Source organism: Trichosurus vulpecula, chromosome 5 (genome assembly GCF_011100635.1).
Source record: "Trichosurus vulpecula isolate mTriVul1 chromosome 5, mTriVul1.pri, whole genome shotgun sequence".
Classification (NCBI taxonomy): domain Eukaryota; kingdom Metazoa; phylum Chordata; class Mammalia; order Diprotodontia; family Phalangeridae; genus Trichosurus; species Trichosurus vulpecula.
Window position 1 is genome coordinate 52,325,491 of NC_050577.1, and position 7,090 is coordinate 52,332,580.

The following is a 7,090-nucleotide window of genomic DNA, read 5'->3' on the forward strand; positions in this document are numbered from 1 at the left end:
TTCTTTTTAAGTCATTCATCTGCTATTTTCAATAGTACTTTAAAACTTTAAGTAAAATTAAGATTTCATGCCTTTTGGCTCACAGATTACTTCCTATACAAAGCTTTCACTTATCCCCTTGCCCCTGTGGTTAATATGTGTGTGTATGTGTATATCCATACATGTATGTATGTATATGTGTGTATAATATATATATATATAATTGTTGTTAAGTCATTTTCAGTCATGTCTGACTCTCCATGACTCCATTTGGGGTTTTCTTGGCAAAGATATTGGAGTGGTTTGCCATTTCCTTCTGCAGCTTATTTTACGGGTTATGGAAACTGAGACAAACAGGTTTGTGACTTGCCCGGGGTCACGCAGCTACTAAGCCAAATTTGAACTCAGGAAGATGATGTGTCTTCCTGACTTCCCACACACATATATAAATATTTTTTAACCTGTGTACATGTTGAGCTACCTAATAAAATGTAAGCTCCCTAAGGGCAGGGACAATTGCATTTTTGTCTTTATATCCCCAGATACCAGGGATGCCTGATTATAATACCTGATCCTGTTTGATCAGTCTTTGGTTAATTGAACTGAATGTTAAGTGGCTCCTCACAACATCATTAAGGACCCTCTCAGTAAGTGCCCAACAAATGGTTGTTGAAGCTCATTCACTTATCCAAAGTCACACAGATTAAGCACCATATTTGAACCCAGGTCCTCTAACTCAGTGTTCTTTCTAGTGTATCATGTTTTCATCCATACTAACACTAGCATTTGTATAGCACTTTAAAGTTTGCAAAGCACTGTATACATACACACACATACACACACACACATACACATACACATACACACACACAAGTATAGATATATTATCTCATTTGACCCTCAAAACAACCTTCTGAAGTTAATGTTATTATGTGCATTATATAGATGAGGAAGAAAAGTTGAAAGGAAAGTTTTGGCTCTTCTGCTTTCTAGAACCCCTCTTTCTCTGCCACGCTGAATAACCAAGAAACCACCATAGGCAAAATTAGAGAACCAATGAGCCTAAAATGTTTTCAACTTTAAAAGTAAACACTATCTTAGAATGGAAACTAACTGAAATAGCTACAGACATTTCATCGTTGTTCAGCAGTCATAAATGCCCAAGAAACTCCCCAGCTGAGCATTTGAGGTTTAATCTAGTTGTCTATGACTAATAAATCCACACAGGGAAAGGGGAATGCTGCTCTCAGCTCTCATTCGACAGCATCTTTCTCCTCGGACTCATTTGGAGAGGCTTCACATGAGGGGAATTCGTTCATGAAGAGCTGTCTTTTTAGTGTGGATCTTTGCTATGACCATTCCAAAGTCCTGATGCTAAGTTTTGGTGAAAGAAAAGAAAAAAAAACCCATATGTGACAAGGCTCTGGAAATGGAGTTGTCAGCGGCACTAGGAAAAAGTACAGCATCCGGCAAATTTCAGAGCCATAGAAGCCTCACACAGCCAAATCTTTCCTTTTCAGCTCTTCCTAGAGCACTGCCTCGGGACGTTAGAGAGCAGGTGCCATTCTTGCCAGCTGACCAGGTCTCTGCAGAGCATCGTGTACCTCTGCTCCCTCCTCCCAGCTGGGACAAACAAAACCTGGCAATGTCAGGTCTTCGTATTTCACAAAAACTTCAATTGATTTTAAACCTAGTGGGTTGGGTTCCTCCCATGACACTGGGGAAGGCATTAGCTGTGTGAAGGAAAAGCCATTCTGTCCCACCTCGGGTCCCAACATGTATGACATACAACATGTATGACATACAATATGTATGGCAAACCATCAGGGAATAGTATTTGAGTACCCCTTATGTTCAAGGTCCTGGGAGGTGGGAGGATGCTCAAAGAAGTGTCAGGGGACCACTTCTGTACTGGAGTTTCTTACGAACTAATTAGGAAAATAATAACAACAATAGACAGTATTTATATAGATCCTTAAGGTTTATAAAGCATTCAACATACAATATCTAATTATAGCTTTATAATCTGCCTGTGAGGTAGGTACTATTATAATCCCCATTTTACAGTTGAGGAAAGTGGGACAAACAGAGGTTAAGTGACCTGCCCAGGGTCACACAGCTAATAAGTGCCTAAGGCAGGATTCAAATTCAGGACTTCTTGACTCCAAGTCCAGTGATCTACCTCAGTGCTGTCCAACCTTAGGTTTTTATTGAAACAATAGACAATATATTTTGATTTACCATTTTAATGAGAGCTCTGCGGTAGCTCAGCTTCGTTTACTAAAGCATTTATGTAAATTTCTATGCTTGTAGGTGGGCTGCATAAATCGCACTGTGGGCCACATGTGGAAAAAGGAGAGATGCATTTAATTTTTTTAAAGGATAATTCTTAATGGAAGGCAATGCTGTTTGCCGTAGATAGCATCTGTGGCTGCTTTCACAATATTGTACAACAAAATTTTCCAAAAGCCCCTTTTGCTAGACAGGGAGAAAAAGGTCTCCTTTTAGGCTCTTCAGGCAGGTTTGTATTACAGTCTGGCACCCCCGTGTAACATCCTTGTGCTCAAATGTGGGAGAAGAAATATGGCCTCCCAGCTGTGTTAACAGAGAGAGGTTTTCCTCCTTTGGGCTTACAGCAGACAGACCTTTTTCTCTGAAGTGGGGAAGAATCAATTGAACTATTAAATTTACTAATATAACTCCTTTTTTATAGGGTGGCAGGATCATTTTGAATTACTACTGCAGACACTTTCAACTGCCTATTCCTTATGTTTCCATCCCAAATATAAATTGATATTTCAATTATATTTATTGCATGACTAGATCAGGTCATATTTTCTACCACATGCAAAGCATACCAAGCCCAGTCATTGAAATGTAATTTGTGCATATGATATAAATTGGAAAGATTAACAAATTTATCCATGTGGGCTGTGTACATTCAGGTACAATTTCTGTTAGTCTGTCTTGTTGCACTAAAATTATGTACCAGCTCTAGGTACAGGTGGATGGGTTGGTCAAAGGATAAATGGATGATTTTTAGATAGGGATGTCAAGACTGAATTCAGAGTCTGACTTCCTGAAGAAGGCATTTGGATAGCCTTTTTCTTTTTCCTATGTGTCCATAAGATACTTTCCTTACTAGCCTGTCATGTAGGGGAGCTGTCCATTGTACTTTGAAATAGTAGTAATTCCCTAAGTACATAGATCAAGTTGATGAATGAATGAATGAAAGAAATAACAAACAAATGAATGAATAACTGAATTAATAAATGAATTAAAAAGCATTCAGTGTTTAGTATATGTCAAGAACTGTGCTAAACACTTGGAAACAAAGGGATGATAAAGAGGGAAAGAGGGAAACTTGCATTGATTAAGATCCTACTATGTGCCAAGTACCATTGGATCCTTACAATAACCCTGGAAAGTAGATTCTATCATTATTCCCATTTTTACATTCAGGGAAATCGAGACAGACAGAGGTCAAATTACTTGCCAGGATCACACAGCTAGTACATGTCTGAGGGCATCTTTGAACTCAGGTCTTCCTGACTCGAAATCCATAATACCTCCTCCCAAGAAACTCACACTCTAATTGGGTGAGACAGCACCTAAAAGAAAACTCAGCTGTTGGGCATATGGAAAAGTCTAGAATTCCTAAAGGTATAGCCAAAAAGTGGGCTAGGGTTTCTTAAGTTGCATAGTTAGGTCCAATGACAGTGTCAGGGGTTATCAGGGCGTAATCAGGGCGTAGAGAAAACACATATGGTTATTGTTTAGATGACCTTAGGAGATAGTGGCAAGGCAAATGCTAAGTCTTGATGGTTCTCCATCTCACCAGAAGGAACAAAGCTGGCGAATCCCACAAAATCCAAACCATATGAGCAGCCTATCAGCCTGGACGATTTCATAATGGTGATGTGGGAGAAGAAGGAAAAGCCAAGTAGAGAGGGAAGCCTGTGGAGGTGATCGATTTTTCCACCATGTACTCTTCATTTTATTGGTATGGAAAACTCCTGAGTGGGGATGGGTTCTGGGATGGATTCTGGGATGCCCCATGGAAGGGAGGGAAGAGTAAAAGGAAAGGGATATCACACCCCACATGTCTCTTCTTCTAGTGAAGACTAACTATAAAGTGTTTGCTGCATTACTGAATTTTATATTTGTTTTATGTTTCCAAATTTAGGACATAAGCTCTTTAAAAATGTAGAAGTAGTATGTTTGTGTGTTTTAGGGTAGGATAATTTTTTTATATCCTTCTAGTTGCAGGCCTGGTTCTTTAGTCACTGTTCATTAATCATGCACAAGAAAATGGCCAGGAAAATATTCCTAATAAAAATAATAATAATTACTTGTTCAAAAAATGTTTGCAATACAGTAACTCACCTTGGGTAAAAGGCATAATATCAAATGAAATTCTAGGAATGTGTAAAGTTTTAGGAATGTGAGTGTATGTGTGTGTGTGTGTGTGTGTGTGTGTGTGTGTGTGCACGCACAGGGGAGAGAAGGGGAGGGTGAAGACATTGCATCCTCTCTTCTCAAAAAGTCCAAAGCTTCAATGCCCCTCCCCTCCAAACAAGAAAATGCTGAACATCAAACCAATTAAGTTATAAGGAGTCAAGGCCGTGAGTTTCAATGTACCCAGTGGTCTAGGAGAAGCAGTACAATTGAAGGAATAGACAAGCTTCCAATCCCAAAGAACCTGTGTTCAAATCTCACCCTGGCCCATAGTTGTATAGCCCAGGACAAATCCAGTCCCAATCTTGTCACCTTATCTTCACAACATGTCTCCTAGCCTCTCCTCTCCACTCATAGAAGCTCCACCCTGGTGTAGCCTTCCTTTACCTCCAAATTGAACGACCACCAAACTGGTCATTCTGCCTCAAGTCTCTCCCCTTTGCACTCCATTCTCCCCTCTGCTGCCATGATGATTTTTTTTAAAGCCAAAATCTTCTTATGTCACCGTACCCTTCAATGAACTCCAAGTATTTCCCTATGACCTCCAGGATCAAATATAAAGTCCTCCACTTGGCATTCAAAGCTCTTCACAAATTGGCTTCTTCCTACCTTCCCAGTCTTCTTATGTTGCCTCCCCTCTGCTCACTCTACAATCCAGGTCCACAGGGCTCTGACATGACACTCAATCTTTTCTAGTTCTGCCCCATCACTTTTGCCTCTTAGCTTCCCTTTACAAGCCAGCTCAAACTCTTACCTTCTGCAAGAATCCTTTGCTGGTCCCCCTTCTGCTAGTGCCTTCCCCTCTCTGATGAGGTCCTAATTACTTTGCATGTATCTTGCCTATACCTAGTTATTTTCATGCTTTTCTCCTCCATTAGAATGTGAGTTCCTTGAATTTACCTTTCCTTGTATCCCCAGCAGTTAGTCCAGTGCCTGGTATATAATAAATGCTTATTGACTGACAAACTTCCTCTGTGTAACTAAGACAATTCTTAAACTGGAGTCCATGAACCAATTTTTGTGAAAAAAAATTAATAAATATACAATACAATTAGTTCCCTTTATAATCATATGCATTTAATTTTAGTTTATGCACCTTAAAACATTATTCCAAGAAAGGGCCCATAACGTAAAATTGTTTAAAATCCTTGCTCTAAGACTTTAAATTGCAGAGAGGGTACCAACCTGCATTAGCAGAGGGAATTTTCCCACCCAGGAGTTTGCCATACCAATAAAACCAAGATTAGTTCCTATGCCTCTCCAAATTTCCTAAACTATATGCTTAGACTCCTCAAGGCCAGAGGCTGTTGTTTCTGGTTTTGCATTCCCAGTGCATAGTACGGTGGCAAGCACATAGTAGATGCTTAATCCATGTTTGTCTAATTAAATTTGTTTGATTAAAAAAAAAGCAGAAACTGAACTCAAGAAGGCACTTGATTTCTAAAGTTGTAGTATTCTACAACCAGTACTCTGGTGTTCCTTTGAAGCAAAATAAAACAAAACAAAAACATTCAAAAAGAACTCAGTTTTTTTATTTTTTATTTTTTTGAGATTTCTATCATAGAAATAAAGCTCTGTTTTGTTGAGAGTAAGATTCCCAGTTTTCTTTTACAGTTAACTTGTCTGAAATTTAAGTCATTATTATTAAATCTTTATATTCCTCAGTTTTATCATTTTAATATTCCAGAAAATGGGATGCTGATTTTCAATGAAGCATTTACAGAGGTAAAGATGAATGGAAAAACAGAGAAGAAAGGGGATACAAAGGGACCAATTAGTAAACTATTTTGGACACATTCCGTTTATTTGTAATTGTAAAGAGTTTCAAAGGCTCTTTGATTCCATCAATGTATGTATGCTCAGCGATAGTGGCAATCAAAACCTATCCATTTGTGGCTTACAGTCTATGGTGACTCTTGCCCATGTCCTCCCACAAATCTTTCATGAGGATTTCACTAAGTGTGCTATTACTCCTTCCATTAGGACATCACTAGAGCTGCCTATCTTTTCTCCCTAGCTCTCACTACAAGAGCAAACTTCCTGATCAAATGAGATATTTGTAAAGTGCTTAGCACACTTTTGACACATGATAGGCACTTAAAAATGCTTGTTCCCTTCCCCTCTTAAGCATCCATTTCCTGGATGATATATTTTATGCTACTTGGTACAAGTTATAATTGGGACTATATAATAATATAGTTGGGACTATATAATATATAATATAATATAATAATAAATATAATTGAGACTATATAATAATATAATTGGGACACCTTCAGCATAACAGTCCCCCACCATTCTTTAGGTTACCCACAGTTTGGATTCTCAAGAGATTGTGATATTCCATAATTCTCAGCTATGGGTCAACACAGTGAATACCGTGGTGCAGTGGATATAAGAAATCAGAGGGCTTGTGTTCAAATCTCAGGTCTCTCAGGTCTCTGTGTGACCATGGATGGATAACTTCCCCCTCTGGGATCCAGTTTCCTTATGTGTAAAATGAGTAAGTTGGATCTGATGACTTCTAAGATCCCTTCTGCCTCTAAATCTATGATTCCATGGTATTTTTTTTAAATGGGATGTTGTTTCAGAGAGCAGCTTGGGATCATTGAAGATGTTTTTTTGTTTGTTTGTTTTAAACCACAAGATGGAG